An 18,414-nucleotide genomic window follows, 5' to 3' on the forward strand; every position below is an offset into this window, starting at 1 on the left:
CGAGCCCCTACAACACGTGCATCTCATCAATTTCAGAGACACAAACATGTGGGAAGCCGTTAACATGCAGTGTTATGGTTTTTCAAAATTCAAAAAATTAACTCATCTCTTGATGGGAATTTCATTTAACAAATTTGATTCAATTGCTAAGAATATTAAATTTTCAACAGGATGTCAAGATGTTGATTTACCGTTAACAAAAACAGAAAATGTACACTTTCCAATTTTATCTGAAATATTCGAACTGCTCGATATACTAGACAGCGGACATCTACATTATGATTGTACAAATGATTCGACATTATCTGTTGTTAAAAATTCCGATGAACTTTGGAAATGCTTGTACGATATTGCAGATAAAAAATGTAAAAGAACTTAGATCATTGACCTCTCTCTCTGGATTCACTAGTATAGCATTAGAGTGAAGGATTCACTTCAATCTGTCAGTATAGCATTAGAGAAAAGGATTCACTTTAATCTGTCAGTATAGATGTAGAGTGAAGGATTCACTTCAATCTGTCTGTAAGGGAATTTTTCCCTCTCAAAGGGAAATTATTTTTTCCCTCGGGCAAGGGGAAGGGGAGAGAGAGAGAGAGATATCTCTTTTCATCCCCCTCATCTCCACTGGGCAAGGGGAAGGGGAGAGAGAGAGAGAGATATCTCTTTTCATCTCCCTCATCTCCACTGGGCAGGGGGAAGGGGAGAGAGAGAGATATCTCTTTTCATCCCCCTCATCACCACTGGGCAAGAGGAAGGGGAGAGAGAGAGAGAGAGATATCTCTTTTCATCCCCCTCATCAACACTGGGCAGGGGGAAGGGGAGAGAGAGAGAGAGATATATCTTTTCATCCCCTTCATCACCACTGGGCAAGGGGAAGGGGAGAGAGAGAGACCAATATATCTCTCTCTTTTCATCCCCCTCACCTCCACTGGGCAGGGGGGAGGGGAAATCTATTTTTAGAACATGGCAGGGGGAAGGGGAGGCGGGATGGACAAGGGGTGAGAGGGGGAGGGGATTTCGAGCAAAAAAGTCTGTCAGTTCTCCCAGTTTGTATCTACTACGGAGCTCCTGCAATTTTCCCAGAAATGAGACTCATGTCAGTTGATAGGGCTTATAAATAGCTATCTAGGGTATAAATTTGAAGAAAATCGTTAGAGCCGTTTTCGATAAAACCGTGAAAAACATGGTTTTTTAGCCATTATCCGCCATTTTTTCCGCCATTTTGAATTGAATTTCTAATTGTCGGATCCTCATGGTATAAGGACCTTAAGTTTGAAATTTCAAGTCAATCGGTTAATTAGGAATGGAGTTTTCGTGTTCACAGACACACACACACACATACGGTACTTAATCTACTGTGCTGCACTCTATAGTGAGGTCCACGTTATAATGGCAGTATTTGATTGACAATAGTGTTGCTATTCTTTTATATCATTTGAAAAAGCAGATAGCACTATTTCTTCCTAGTTTTGCAATGTTGTCAGTTTGCCTGAAATATATTATTTCTACTTTTGACAGTGACTGTACCGATGTAAACAAACATTCTTCAGCCGCCATGTATTTTCTTCATTCTAACAAAATAATTGAGTAGACAAGTCATATAATTGATTTAAAAACGTATTTTTAGGTTCCCGAGCTCGGGATTTAGCTAAGCTCTAGACTTTAAACTCTGAAGTCAGAAAATTGGCTTTCCGAGTCAGGGCGTTAACGAGTCGAGGACTTGAATATACCCTGGAGTTTAGAGATCACATTAGACTCAGGAGTTAATAATTTCGCTTTCTGAGTGAAGGACTTATAATTCCAGGACTTGAATAAAATTCTCGCCTCTTTCCAAGTCAAGGATTTATCAAAAATCGTCAAGTCCTGAACTTGAAACACCGTGATTTTAAACCCTCGACTAATATAGGGTAGAATTTAAAATTGAGCTATAGACTTAACTACGCAAACACAACTCAGTTATTGTTTTGGAGTAGATGAATAGTCAAATGAATGTCATTTATGAACATGGTAAGGTGAACGCCATATGGAACTGAGATAATTGACAAATGATATTCTAACATATGTTATAATTATTGGAAAGCTTAAAATAGTCTTATCAATCAGCTGATCGAATTAATTCTGCGTTTATCGAGAGCGCGAGCTTGCCACGTGTTTGTTCCATTGTTGTATGCTTGGCCAGTTCGAGCTGCGCCTTCTATCAGCTGTAGCCTATATAGTATTTCATACATTCCGATTAGAACAGAGCACAGAGATTTGGTTAGGAGTTTGTTGATAATTATTTTTTCAAATTCAAATTTTATTGCCTTAAAAAATCACATTGAAAACTTTCTTAATAGACAACAAGATTACAAAAACAAAATGTCAAACATATACCTACATTTATTTGTAGCACGGCCTGAAAAAGACAAACTTGAGTATGGTACTAGCCGTAAGTTCATTCAATATAACTTATTTATATTTTTTGTTAATATTTTGTGAATAAATAGTACAAGTTGATGAGATAAGTGAGTAATTCCTTATATTTGATCCAAATGGTTATTCATATTGTAGTAGTCGGGGTCACTGCAATCAAAAGTTTTTTATTCTGTAGCTAATCAATTTCATACGTATTGATTGTCCATAATGTATCCAGTGTCCATAATGGAAATTATTAAACTAGGTAGGTACTCAAAATAATGGCTAACTGGTCCCTCATAGAGTTTATAGTATTCCTGGTAATTGAGCCTGTCTTTTTTCAGCGTTGACTATTAATAATAAAGCTTCATTTACAACTAGCTTACTTGGCGAACTTCGTACCGCCAAAAAGTTAATGTATCCCATGTCACACTTGACTTTATTTGGTGAATCATGAAATTTATCTGACAGTCAATATTTTAATTTTCATCTCAAAACGGACTTCCTATGTGCCTAGTCATGCAGCATTCATTATTCCGAAAACATATTCTTCTCAATCAATTGGTAGTAATATCTATCAGTAGTGTTGAATTAAAAAAAATAGGTTAAATCAGTGTTTCAACGATTAATTCAATGTTTTCATAGTTGTTGACTGTCAATAGATGGTCCAGGAAATATGCGATGTACGATGAATCACACAGAATTCCATATTCTTTCCATCTTCCATCTTAGGATGAATATAAAATAAGCTAAATTAAAAAAGTAAATTATTCTGTCATTCTTCAGTAATTAATAAATGCAATATAAACAAATCTCTTCCATGAGGTGGATTATGAACAACTCTCTTTTGCAGGTAAATAATTTTTTTTTTTCAACATTTTCCAGTTTCCCAATGATAGGGGAGTGATAATTATCTGTATAGGTCTTCTAAGGTACCATTACCTACAGCTGGTACCAATCAATTACACTTCAACTCCAAACTACCGTTTTAATACCAGTACACAATTTATCACAGGGTGACGTGTTCATTACAGCTGGTAACTTTAGATGCTAAATCATATTATCACAAATTTTAAAATAATTAATTTAATTTTTTGAAATAAATTCAAATTTTGGTATGAATTCACCTGATAAGAGTGTTCAAGGGAATTTTTAACACCTAGGTAAGTGCAACATTCCTTCTAAAATAAATTATTAACTGGAACTGGAAAATTCTCAGATTTGTAATCCAATTCATTTTCAAATTAATAAAAAACTTGTAATAAAAGGTACTGATCTTAATTAGTCATAGTAGTTTACAAAATTATAATACAATTATAAAACAAACATTTTTCCCTACTGAAATCTAAGGTAATAAAGATCAACTTTTAGTTCTTTCTTACCAAGAAAATCAATAAGTTCAATTTGAATTTTGATGAATAGTTTTGTTCAACTGTTCAACGAAATTCAGAAGTTGTTTCAAAGAGTCAAAAAACTATTTATACTGTGGGGACTCGAACCTGGGGCTTCAGATTGATAAGCTGCATCAGACCAAAAAAACTTGCTTGAGAACATGTTGATCAAAATGAACTCATAAGTTTGCTATCACTAAATCCATCACTTTAAATCATTTTATAAATAATTGGATTGAACTTACAATGAAAATATTATTCAATAACTGCAAATTATTAATAACAAGCAATGCAATAACAAGCAATTAGTTGGGCCAAGAATGAAGATTAAAAATAATGAAAACAATATCAAATTCACAATGCCTTATTAGGAGATTCATTTAAAATATCTACATTACTCAAAGTAGCTCTTAGTAATCTATCACAACATAATAATAATTACTAATTTTAGTGAAGTTGTAACTTATTATCTATTCTTGTGAAGCAAATTTATGAGTTCGTTTTGATCAACATTTCCCCAAGCAAATATAGTGATGTAGTTGATAGCATTGCAAACTCTAATCTGGAGTCTTGTGTTCATATCCCAGTGATTAGAGAAATTTTTCTGTAACTTGAAAATCCAATATTACACAAATATAATAAATTATGATAAACATAATTATTATTAAATAATTGAATAGAATACTGATGTAAATAATTGTTAAATAATTAAATTATAAATAAATCAATTGGTTTAAATTATATTATTATATAAAGTGGAACAATTGAATTAGGCCACACCCCCTGGGGGGGATTGAATTAGACCACACCTCTTATTGGTGTGGGGGAGGGAATTTAATTAGGCCACACCCCCTAATAAAAATATTTTCCTCAGTGTTTAATAATTTCTTGCTGTAAACATCTCCTCCCTGGCTTATAAATACAGGGCTCATCCCAACAGAGAATTCAGTTGGGGCGGGGTGGTGATTGAGATAACATCTCTCAACCTTGACCTTGACCTTGACCTTGGTGTTAAATTGATGCTCAATTGGTACAAAACCCCTACTCATCCATTTTTATATATATATAGATTTACATTCAACTCAAACAAAAGCCTCTCTAAATTGAGGTGGAATAATAAGGTTGACAACTATCAGTTCTGTTGTTTTAACATTTCATTTTTGTTTTCAAATCACTTTCAAAGAGTTCATGTAGTACCTACTATTGTGTTTGAGACTCATCTGGCGCTATCATAGTTTCACCACTATTCTGTTCCACAGTCCTATCTCTTACAGTCATTAACTATATATATATATATTATATATATATATATATATATATATATATAATATATATATATATATATAATAAAATAAAGAGGTGCTTATACACGTACGGGATAGGAAAATTATGTTTGACCCATCATCACGTCTGAACTACTGGACTAATTAACTTGAAATTTTGCATATAGATTCTTAATTAACCAAGGATGGTTATAGGCCTATTTTAAATTCTTCAAAATTATATTACCGTACGTCAAGTTTTCAGTTTGTCAACTTTAAAAATTGATCCTTGTAGATCACGGGTTTCTGCTAGTTCTAACATATATATATATATATATATATATATATATATATATATATAATCTTTCTTATTACCTACTATTTCACTCTCTATTTACTTTCATTTTGTTATTAGCTTGAGGAACTTTCCTCCATTCACAGTCTTCTTGGGGGATTCCACTTTTCAATATTGTTACAATTTTAAAACAAAATAGTAATGTAATTTATCTTTATATTTTATTGTACAAATTTGTTATTTCATTATTTCATGTGGAAAATAAATTGAATTGAATTAGCAAGAAATGTTCAAATTTGGTACACAGGCTGCACTTATGTATAAAAATGTTGTTGGTTTTTGAAATAACGCCCAAGATAGGATGTTTTACTGCGTTTTCCTATATATTTTCATCATCCCAAAGACACAAATTGTTCAAATTTGGTACAGGCCCACCTAATATTTTTTAGGTTTTGAGTAAGTTTTTCCAAGGTTTTCAGGAACAAATTTACTTGAAAATGTGAACACTAAATTGTACACAGGTTTAGCTTATGTAATGGCAGTGCTAAATTAGAGGGTATTATTACAGTGCTAAATTACAGGAAAAGAATCAATAAAGCTAAATCGCTCGCTTGCTGATCCTACTCCTACTCCTTGCTGATCCAGCTGGGAGTCCAGGGGACAGAGCCCCCTGGCTAGACGAATAATGCTGGTTGGTAACCAAAAATTATTATTTAAATTAATTAAAAAAAGAGTACTATTATCACATTCATAATATCAGTAATATTCATATAGGGTAATCTATAATGTATGACATATCATATCATACAAAATTACAATTAATACATAATTATAAAATCCAATATTGATGCTTTCTGAATATTTTTATATTAATTGTGTAAATTCCTATTCCTATTTTTTAATGTTTGCTATTTTAAGTAATTTTAATATTATGGCAAACCTGCAAGCTGCAGATGGCTGTGCGTAATCACATTACATTACAGTATAAACACTTCTAAAAAAAAGAATTATAAATTCGAAAAAATGATGTATTCATGAAATAATGCCTGTAACACACTTTTATTATATACTGAAATAAATGAATATATATTTATTGGAATTTTAAGTAATAAATAGTGTTCAGACGTTATATGAATGTTCCCCTTTATTGTCTGGCATTGTGTGGTGGAGGGGGCAATCATACGGTGATGCACATAGCATAATCGCCAGTTGCCGTTTGCCAGCCAACCGAACAGCTCACTTCTCGTAATGTGCGATTTTTGCAAAGTGATTTATTGATTTATTGTGATTTATTACAAGTGTTGTCTCGTCTCGTGTCATGATCTGGACCCGGTATCCTGGAAGCAAGGAGGATTTTTGGACATGAAGGTAGGCCTATGTTATTGTGCACTTAGCCATTTTAATTGTTCAACTTGCTACCTGATGCCAGACAACCCAAAAGTTCTTGATGTAATTGATACAGTCCACAAACCAGAGTGCTGTTTGAGCCAGCCTCTGTCGAATTTAAACATTGTCCAACCGTCCGGGATTGATTTGTTAATCGAATTTGAATAGGACATAAGTTTGAAATATCGTCTAATAGGTTTGTCGTTTTTTATGCCTATTTTATTCTTGGTTTTTCTGTGTATATGGCTTGTTTTTGTCATCATAGATGAATATACGCTTTATTTGTAGTATTCTTAAGAAATTTGGGCTCAATTTAAGTTGGAAATTGAGTAGAACAAGTAATATTTTCGTAAATAATTGTGTTGTAGCTATATTGCGTGAGATTGTTGCATTGGCGCCACAAGGCTGGGCTGGCAAGTTCGTGTCAATAAGTAGAGAAAGACTTATACATCGTCTAGCTGTAACAGTAACTGGAACTGTTACTTTTTTCAAAGGATACTTGCAGTTATTTGCATTGATTATTGTCGTTACTTCGTTATTAATAGCAGATATTGTTTGTTCCAAGAGTATCGATACGGTATTATTAGCTTTGTAACCGATCATTTCTACCGAGCATAAGTTGAAATGCTGGCTTGGCTTGTATGATTAGATAAGCTAGCCATTGTTCATTACACTACTTCATTGTGTCGCCTGCTCTCGTGTTTTCCCTCTTATTCTTGTTTAGCTCTTTGTCTTACTCTCTCTCTCGACGAGCACTCACTGTTATCGCCTCACTATGGGTGGTATCGAAGACATGACGTTTCAAAGAGATGCATTAATTCGTAAAATAAAACGGATTAATGAAATTGCCGAAGCTGTCGAAAAGGATCCGAAAAATAAAAAAATGAAGAATTTATTGAAAGTTATGGGTGAGCATATCGATCACCACCAGGTGGAGTTCAATGATATAATAGATAAGATGCAGAGCTACTATAACAAACAAAATCCTTGATTGGAAACAAGTGAGCTTGAAAATTTGATGAGCCAATTTGATGAGACTTTTTTTAATGTCAAGGCTATTCTCGAAACCTTACCATCCACTCAAACAAATTTGAATATTAGTTCTTCCAATGTAGCTTCTTCACCTTCAACTGGAAATATCTCGCCAGTTGCCCTACCTAAGCTTCCTTTAATGACTTTTGAGCGCTGTCGAGTCGAATGCAACCCGAATCAGGTTGGTCCGGATCAAAGACAGTCGAGTTGAAGGCACCAGTGTGGACGTGTCGATCTTGTCACTGCCGTTTTAAAAAATAGAATAGTGCTATACTGTTGTTCAAGTGCTTACATTTTTATTGAAAATGAATTGGAGTGATACCCAAACGTCAAATTTTATTGAAATGTACCGTGATCGTTCTTACTTATGGGATTCAAGTGATGTTGACTATAAAAACAGAAACAAACGGCATGATGGTTTGGTGGAAATTGCGGTGTCAAACATTTTATATGAAAACTCGATTTATATTTAAAATAAAACACTCAATTAAATATAAAACACTCAGTTATGTATGAAAATTTATGATGGTTGTCGGTCGACTCGTCTACATGTACTGAGGCAATTTTGTCGAGTTGACACAGTCGAAGGTGTCGAGCGACTTTATCGATCGACCGGGTCGACAGAGTCGATCGACATAGTGTGGACATGGCTTTACTTCTTCTCTATGGCTTCAGTCACAGCGCTCGGTAACCGTCATCACAAATAACGTTACATTCAAAGAACTGACTGAATTTAATGGGGATAAAAACTTTCTTACGGAGCCGCGGAATTGGAAATATCTGGAACTCAAAATATCAATGTTTAATGTCCTATGCTTGAAAACTGTTGCTGGGTGGAACTCCGAATATTTGTCAGACAGCGGAATTGGAAATATCCGGAGCTCGAAATATGTTGCTAGGCGGAATTGGGATTATCTGGAACTCAAATTATTTGTTTGTCAGATGGCGGAATTGGAAATATCTGGAACTCAAAATATCAGGTCCAAAGTGGGAGTACTGGTAATGTGTTTGTTATTGAGAAATGGTTCAAGTCTGACTTATTTTCTGGAATGATATGGACTAATTAGCCCACTTAGGGTAATTCATAGCTCATTATATATTAATTTTGGACGGAAATATTGGACTTTAACTTTAAACAGTAGAAACAACTTGGCTGATCATTTGGACTTGTTTTTCATTATCAAAATTTGGGAATGGAATACTTTTGGACCTGGTCTGTCATTCTTTTTCAATTATATTCATATGATTTGCGATTGCACCAAAAAATACATGGAAGTAATATAATATTTCCCAGATAACATAATATTTTCTAATAATATATAATACGTACATATTTATTATTTTTTTAGAAAATTTAATATGTTATCAATATAATAGCATTACGTTTATAGGCTATGTTATGAATAATAATAATGTAAGTGTAACGTACATTTGCATTTTGCAACCAAAACAGCTTCTTATGGAGTATTGTTTTACAGGCTACTATTTTTTCATGTAATGTATTAAAATGTAATTATAATTAGGATTGGGATAATTCAAAAATATACTTTTTGGTTAGTGATATCTATTACATTGTGACAGAATTTGGTTTCTCAATAATTCTCATTGTGAACTAAGTGGACTTTAATGTGGACTAAGTTACTAAAGTTGAAAATATTATTTTAAAATAGCAAATTCAATTTATTAACAATAGGCTAGCAACTTTCATTAATTTCTTTGTTCTATCATTAGAATACTTGAATAATATTAGAAGTATGGGTTCTAAATATATTTAGACCTTATTCCCTATTGTGAGATATTTATGAATTTCATCTTCTTTTAAATACTGTAGTTAGGTTACTGCATCATTTATTCAATAAATTAAAAAAAAGGATTCGCTAACATAAGTGATTTACATGTAGGCCTACTGCAGTCTGGCTACTTGTTGGAAAATCCATTTAGAGAAATGATTCAAGATTAAGCTTAGAGTGGTTTAGCCAAATGTGGATTGTTTTAAAAAATAAAGTTTTTCAGTGTTTTATAAAAAGTTTTCCACTAACCAAATTATAAACTGAATGAAATTCAACCAGACTCACTGAAGCCCTAGAGCTGATTGGATTGGTTGTTTGAAGATAATTTATATACGGTACTCAGACTACTGTAATTTGTAACATCATAGAGAAACAATAGCATAAAAAAACACCTCATGGTGTTTAATTTAATGGTTAAGTATAGAGCTTTTATGTTTTAAATTTCACTGTTAACTCAAGCCGCTGATATTCCTATGGTATTTTTGCTTTATGGTAACTCAATATAAATATAATAACTCTGGTACTATGAGGTCCACCTAATGGCAGCATTTGATTAACATTGGTGTTGCTATTCTTGTCTATCATTAGACAAATCAAATAGCTTTGGAAATTGAAATAAGTTTAGCGCTATCCTCATGTTGCTTCACATGATTGTTTTTTTACAATATAAAAATATAATTAATTATACCTTACAAAAAGATTTAATTTAAATCATAAAAATTTATGAATTACTAATTGAATAATATATTTTCTTGACAAATAAAATATTATTTATTATTATTATTAAATAGAATGTACATTTAATATTAGGTTACATCAGATATGTTATTCCAAATCAGCTATTCACTATTATAGGAGCCAGTGGCAATACAAGAAATCTGCAACGCCGTTGTCCTATCTTTTCTACTGGCATTATAGCATTGACCTAACTATAAGCCTACTTAAATGAATGAATTTATTTGCCAAAAACAAGATACAAACATAAAAATCAAGGAAATGTTAATCTATTTTATTAGAAATTATAACAAAATGATATCCTTATTCATGATAATAGTATTAATAAATTAAGATTAAATTTATGCTCACATGCTTGAGTACAGTAGGTGAGGCAAAAACACCGGCAGAAGGAAGATTCATTGTTTGCCAGTGTGACTCAGTATGGGCTGGGACACACAGAGAACAATCTGCGGGAAGTGGTCAGAGTGGCCTTCATCTATATTTTAGATATTCATATCTATAACCTGCTAAGACCTCTCTGATTCCTGTCCGCAGATCGCTGTGTGTGTCCAAGCCACAAAGTTTTACCTTATTTATAAATACTGTGCACCACCCACTTGGAAAACTTTTTACAGGTGACATTTTTGTACTGTTTCGATTTGGATACTATCAAAAACAACTTGAATATGGTAATTTGAAAAAATCGATTTAATTTACTTAGAATTGATATTCTGAGAAATCAAATATGTAATGAGACAGGCAATACTTTCTTAATCACTTTATACTTGTTTTCATCCCTCTGGAAACGCTGCTGCATTGTGGTCGTCAGTCTAGTTACACACTCATTCGGTTCGTTTCGTTTTCGGAAAATTCCGATAAGTGTGAAACGGTAATTCGGTTTGAATTCGGTACCGAATAGAAACCGCATAGAACCGAACGCCTATTTGACACTTGACTTTAATGAATTCCAACAGGTTTCAATTCGTTGCTAGCGAGAGGCTACTTTCACACACTTTCGGTTCGTTTCGTTTTTGGCAAATTCTGATAAGTGTGAAACGATGATTCGGTTTGAATTCGGTACCAAATAGCAACCGCATAGCACCAAACTCCCCCTCGACACGAATAGGTTTTATCATAAACAGGAAAAAACAAAGTCTTCTACCCATGCTGGCCTTTTTTGTTTTTATTTCAACCTGATATCGTGAATATCTGTTTCAAAAGTTTCCAAGTCAAAATCATATGGTCAATTTAATTCTGTTAGTTCACAGGAACATTCTTTTCTCGATGAATAGTTTGCCAAGAAATATGAAAGATTTAAATTAAAACTCAGGGCGAATTTTTTTTCCATGAATATTACATGATTTCATCAATGGAGAGGAGAGATGAAGTTTATATACCATGTGTCAAAACAAGGAACAAATTTTCAATTTAAAAAAATAATCTCTCTAAACATCCAAAATTAACATAATCAAAAAGAAACTACCTATTCAAATAATTCACAATTTTAATTAACTTTTAGGGTCGGTTTCCGAGCTTGGGATTTAGCTAAGTTCTAGACTTCAACTGGCTTTAAACTCTGGAGTCAGAAAATTGGCTTTCTGGGTCAGAGCGTTGACGTAGTCGAGGACTTAAATAGACTGTGGAGTTTAGAGATCACGTTAGACCCTGGAGTTTGTAATTTCGCTTTCTGAGTGAAGGGCTTTTAAGTCCAGGACTTAAAACAGCGTGATTTTAAACCCTCAACTGGGGTAGGGTTTAAATTCAAGTTCTAGACTTAACTGAGCAAACACAATTCAGTTATTGTTTTGGAGTAGATAAAAAGCCAAATAAATATCATGGAATACAGTTTTTTTTCAAAACAAATACATTTACAAACTAAGTAGCCTAATGAAACTTTTATTCATAATCACTGGTTAGGATCAATGATCAACGTAAAATGAAATGTTTATTCATTCACCTTTCAAAGGTTTTGCTTTGAATAGGCCTACAAAGAAATCGAAACGTATTTTTACAAAATAGGAGAGCATGCTCATTTGAATTGTCCCGCTGCAATCAGCTGTTTCCGTTTTGCTATAATGCCAACAATACAACAGCAAAATATTGTGAATTTCCCTCATGTTTACTGCGTTAAAGTCCTGGACTCAAATAAGTCGAGAACTTGATAGACTCCGGAGTTTAGAAGATAAGATCGTGACTCAGAAAGTCAATTTAGACCCGAGAGCTTATTTTAGTCTTGGACTCTGTAAGTCCAGAACTTATAGATCCTGAGCTCGGAAACCGGCCCTAAGTCTAGAACTTGAATTTAAACCCTACCCCAGTTGAGGGTTTAAAATCACGCTGTTTTAAGTCCTGGACGATTTTTGATAAATCCTTGACTTGGAAAGAGGCGAGAATCTAATTCAAGTCCTGGACTTATAAGCCCTTCACTCAGAAAGCGAAATTATAAACTCCAGGGTAACGTGATGTCTAAACTCCAGGGTCTATTTGAGTCCTCGACTACGTTAACGCTCTGACTCGGAAAACCAATTGACTACATCTGATTTTCAATCTGACTCCAGAGTTTAAAGCCAGTTAAAGTCTAGAACTTGGCTAAATCCCGAGCTCGGAAACCGGCCCTAAATTTTTGTTGTTCAAGAAATAACATCTTACAATTTAACACCAGCTGTTATATTTAAATATACCAGCATGAACTGTGAAAATCCAAACACAGCTGTTTTTGAGAAGAAAATACCTAATTGGAACCGTACGAATCAAAACCAGACATGTATGAAAGCCTCATTCGTTTTCGGTAACGAACCGAACCGAATGCGTGTGAAGCGTGTGTAGCCTCACTGTGCAGAGTAACTCTCGTTGACAGAGTGGTGGTCATGGTGTGTGGGTCTGTCTACCCGGTCACTTTTCAGGGTTTTCTCAACTTTTCCTCTTTCTATGCTTCGTACAGTAGCTGCAACCTTGTTCAATATTCTTTTGCTCAATAATTCAGGCCCATTCCTGGCCAAGGTTGAAGTCACGTCCACTACATGGATCAATTTTGCTTGTAGATCTTTTTATAGTGATGAGTTTCTTCATTTATTGTGAACATTTGTGGTTTCCATTCCACTGTTTTTGAGAAGAAAATACCTAATTGGAACCGTACGAATCAAAACCTGACATGTATGAAAGCCTCATTCGTTTTCGGTAACGAACCGAACCAAATGCGTGTGAAGCGTCTAAGCCTCACTGTGCAGAGTAACTCTCGTTGACAGAGTGGTGGTCATGGTGTGTGGGTCTGTCTACCCGGTCACTTTTCAGAGTTTTCTCAACTTTTCCTCTTTCTATGCTTCGTACAGTAGCTGCAACCTTGTTCAATATTCTTTTGCTCAATAATTCAGGCCCATTCCTGGCCAAGGTTGAAGTCACGTCCACTACATGGATCAATTTTGCTTGTAGATCTTTTTATAGTGATGAGTTTCTTCATTTATTGTGAACATTTGTGGTTTCCATTCCACCATTAAGGCTTATTCCAGGATAAACATTGCAGGCAGAGTCAAAATAAGGCTACAAAGGTTGAAATAGTGGTCTACAATGAGCAACTATCTTGAATAATGAATCCTCAAAGTTTCATGAATTTATTTGCTCCCAATTCAGCAATGGATCAGATCTCTCCCAAGATTTAAACTATATATCGCAAAAAGTAAAAATTATGAATTGAGTTTTCCCTTGTGATGTGCTTCATTTAGTGAGACCGATGGTATCCAAATCGGAATAGCCTTCTTTGAAAAATGTTACCATAAAAAGTTTTGAAAAGCGTGATGCACAACCTTAAGTTATCATTCTCATCAAACATGCACCTGCCACTCCCACTAAACTGTTGACGTCTTGCTCAGGTGAGTCCACTAAATATATTTATGAATGCCGACTAGCATAAACTAACTTATTGCCTAAGCACAAAGCAGGTTCAAAAACATCACATTCATATTAGGTGTACTTCGTCTACTTGGGCCTACGTTTATTTATTATAATTTTGTACCAATTTTCACTTAGATAAGACTAAAACTACCATAATTTTATCTTTGATAGATTAACAATAAAAATTTTAACATGTCTAGCTATTATGCTTATCAACACATAAAATATTTTGTAGGCAACATGAAAATAATTAAATATTTTATTTTCTCAAGTTTAATATTGATATTTAATGTGTTTTTAAGAGCATTCTAAAAGAGATATATAGATAAATTGATGTTTTTCCAGCTCAAAAATGTAAACTTGAATTGTGAAATGTGAAGAAAATCATACATTGACAGCCTATCATTTGCATATGAGCTTGTTCCCACTGCTGGCAGCAAATAATAGGATAATAATATATATTTTTTAAAATATTGAATGCTGGAATTATAATATTAATCATAATTTTATTATTACAGATTGAATCCACAAAATAATTGAAGAAATGGTTTCAGATGATTACGAACAAGTGCAGCTATCTCTGGAGAGGTAATGCACCTACTGATATCCCGTGATAAGAACTTGGGAGAGATTTAGTGAAAACCTGGAGAACGGCCACTTAGCTCACAAATCTAAGCTGTTCACATCAAGCTGATATTTGTGACAGCCATTATAGCTTTAATCATGTAAGTAAACACGTGATCAGACTATAATTTTCAATTGTTTGTATCAATTATCTGCGCCCGGTTCTACTCAGAATAACAGAGGCACAGGTTTCTTTCTTTAAACTACAACAGTACTATCACCGACAGGAGTCGAGTCGGAGCAGTGGTAGCGGACGGTCGTGTTTCGAGGTGCGCAGATAAGATAAACCGTTTCTTGTTTATGCCTTTAGAAATCTTTTTTCATCGTAGATCTTGTCCATAACCTAATAACTTACTTTATTAATTTATTCTTTCAATTAATACGTAATAATCTTTCTAATAATAACTCATCATTAATAACATCCGTAATAAAATCGGTATTGCACCTCTTAAAGTCTACTAAAGTATTTAGTACTTGTCTCTCTACTTGAACTTATTAGTTGCGAATTCATTCATCAGTAACCATAATCAACCAACTTAGCTGTATTAAACTGTATTGAATCGTAAATTATCTCTTTATAAATTGTAGGTTTGAATTACTCTTTGAATCAGTCATATTTTGATGAATAAAGCAAGTAAACAGCAAAACAAAAAAAACTTAAATTAGCCAACAGATTATCATGCAAGCAAGCTAACACAGATTTATATTTTTAATACTAATATACTAATCTTGCATCCTATAAGCCTATATCAATTCTTACAGCTCATCATGAAAAATTAATTCAGTAAGATTATTGTTATAGTTGAGCGTTAAATATTCCACTAGGTAATTGGTATTAGAGCATGTCACACTTAACTTTATTTTTTGAATCATCAAATTTATCTGACAATCAATATTTTCATTTATATCTCAATACAGACTTCCTATGTGCTTAGTCATGCAGCATTTATTATTCCGAAAACATATTCCTTCTCAATCAATTAGTAGTAATATCTATCATTAAAGTGTTGGATTAAATAAAATAGATAGGTAAATCAGTGTTCCAAAGATGAATTTAATGCGTTCATAGTTGTTGATTGTCAGTAGATGGTCCAGGATATACGCGATATACCATATCACACAGAATTCCATATTCTTTCCATCTTCCATTTTAGGATGAATATAAGCTGAGCTAAATTCAAAAAATTGTAAATTATTCTGTCATTCTTCAGTAATTAATGAATGCAATATGAACAACTCTCTTTCATGAGGTGAATCATTTTTTCCAACATTTTCCAGTTTCTCAAGTCCAATTCATAAGTCTATTACAGCTGTTAACTTTAGATGCTAAATCATATTATCACAACATGATCTTCAATTATGATCATCTTCCCGTTCATCGGTAGCCCCTTGGCAGACAATTTCGAAAACATAGGTCTGTAGAATGGATTAATAAATAATTGTTATTAGTCCCCCTATCAAAATTTCTATTCAGAAACCATCCCCAATATTCACACAACATATTCCTAAAGTTTCATGCCGTTCTGTCAAGTAGTTTTTAAGTCTATAGGGAACAAAGTAACAAATTAACACAAAGTCATTTTCTTATATATACATAGATTATTTCTTTCTTACATAATTCTCTTTCTGTTACAGTTTCTCGATTGATCAAAGCACCACAGGCTGCATCGTTCGTCACCTCTGCCTTTAAGCACTTTATCACTTACTCCAATAAGCCAACCAAATATCCTTAATAAGTTCTTATTGACTGTGTATGACTGATTAATATCCATGTTTTGTATTTAGCCATACTTTTGAACCGGTACCTTACCTTATCAATTACATGGTAATATATTTTCTAAAATCATTTGAAAAGAGATGAAAATACGAAATCATATTTCCATCTATTTACATATGATTTCATGTAACAGAAATATTACCGTGCAATGCGGTACATTAGTAAGTTGACATTAAAAACACACAATAAAAACCATATTCATCTCTTTTCTGTATAGGGCTACTTTTTATAGGAATTGGAAGAAAAATAAAAATCTCAGTACCCTTTTTGAATTATTTAATCACTATTATTAATCATTATTTAAATGATTCAAAAAAGGGTACTGAGATTTTTATTTTTCTTTCTATTTCCATATTACTTCAATTTTGATCCACAAAAATAGTATTGTTTAAAAAACTGAGATGGCTACAACCAAATTACCATGGTAATTTAATATACTCTGCCAAGCTCAAAAACATTTTATGTCTGTAAGAAACATAAATTAAAACTATTATTTCAAGAATTCAGCAGTTGTTTAAAAATCTTGAATTTTTAGTATGATAATTTTATCTCTGGTGAGCAAAAATAGCTCAATTCTTTCTAGCAAATAATATAGATCATCTAAATTTTTACTTGACATTCATTCTAGGTTTAAACTATGCCAATTGTCAAAACAATAATAATTATTGTCAATTAGTTTTTATTTAGCTATGCCTAGATGATGGTTTTAGAATTAAAAGATTCAATTGATACTTTACACCAGCTGTAAATTTCAGAAGACAATATTATTGTCTTGTCAATTGGCATCGTATAAACTCGCCTACATTTTAGTTTTCAGGTATGATGATAGTTTGTGATTCATGCAATAGACAAACAAATATTTTATTACAGTGTTTCAATAGAAAGGAACTTTCAAAATAACTTCCCACTTTCATTTCATAATACTTTTTAATTACTGATGAAATTAGATTGTTATTTTCTCCACTGAAAATACTCTGACTGTCGCATATTTTAGCCAATCCTTAATAGTGTCTTCAATTTGGGTCTCAATGCCCACAGTCGACCCACAAGATTTTTTGATAGAATCTGAAACATAATGTAATATAAATTTTAATAAGAAATTCTATAAATATGAAGGCAGATGAAATTTTGCCACCACATAGGAGCTATTATTTGATAAGATGTTGCATGGTTAAAAGGGATTGCTTTTAACAACAAGTACAGAAATTTTTCTCAAGTGCACATCTAATATTTTGTTCTACACATTGATATTTTGAATCACAAGGCGAGGTGATGACTGTTTTTTAGATAAAAATAGTCCATTACTATACAATAGTCAGACGAGAAAGTCACGCCAGCTATTCGTGCAAACATTCAAATGGACTAAGAATAAAGTAAGAATATTGGGTTTCCAAGTTTTATAGCATAGACAAATTTTAACTTGAAATAGGTACTCCTCTTTCATTAGGTCTATAGAAGTAAACAAATAAGGCTCTATATAAAAACGGTAAAAAATTTATTTTTTAGATTTATGAGTAAAATTTAATAGTTACTGTAGGTACATACTTAGTTTTATGAAAAAAAAAACTATGCCGATATTCCAACCATTTTTTATTGGCCTACTAAATTTTGTAAACCTAGACCAAAAGTTCAAAATCACAATGAGATTAATCAGAAATATCCTTGACATATGGGTTGTAAACATGCATAAATTAATTGAAGATTTAATTTTAAAATGAACAAGTTTAAGCTAAATATTGTCACCATGGAATGAAAATATTTGGAAAATGTTAATATTTATGAGCTGAACTCCGGACACCCGTTTTCAATTTCTTGGATCACCGAGTTAATTACTGAGAACTTGTTAAAAGCAATCACT

General features: G+C 33.0%; 1 long non-coding RNA gene across 1 annotated transcript; it reads left to right on the top strand.

Moving 5' to 3' along the window:
* The first annotated feature begins 6,284 nt into the window (after positions 1 to 6,284).
* Positions 6,285 to 16,743, top strand: LOC120355015. The gene is made up of 3 exons (XR_005573368.1): positions 6,285 to 6,710; positions 14,710 to 14,880; positions 16,415 to 16,743. It is a non-coding gene; the product is annotated as an uncharacterized LOC120355015 (long non-coding RNA).
* The last annotated feature ends 1,671 nt before the right edge of the window (positions 16,744 to 18,414 follow it).

Source organism: Nilaparvata lugens, chromosome X (genome assembly GCF_014356525.2).
Source record: "Nilaparvata lugens isolate BPH chromosome X, ASM1435652v1, whole genome shotgun sequence".
Classification (NCBI taxonomy): Eukaryota; Metazoa; Arthropoda; class Insecta; order Hemiptera; family Delphacidae; genus Nilaparvata; species Nilaparvata lugens.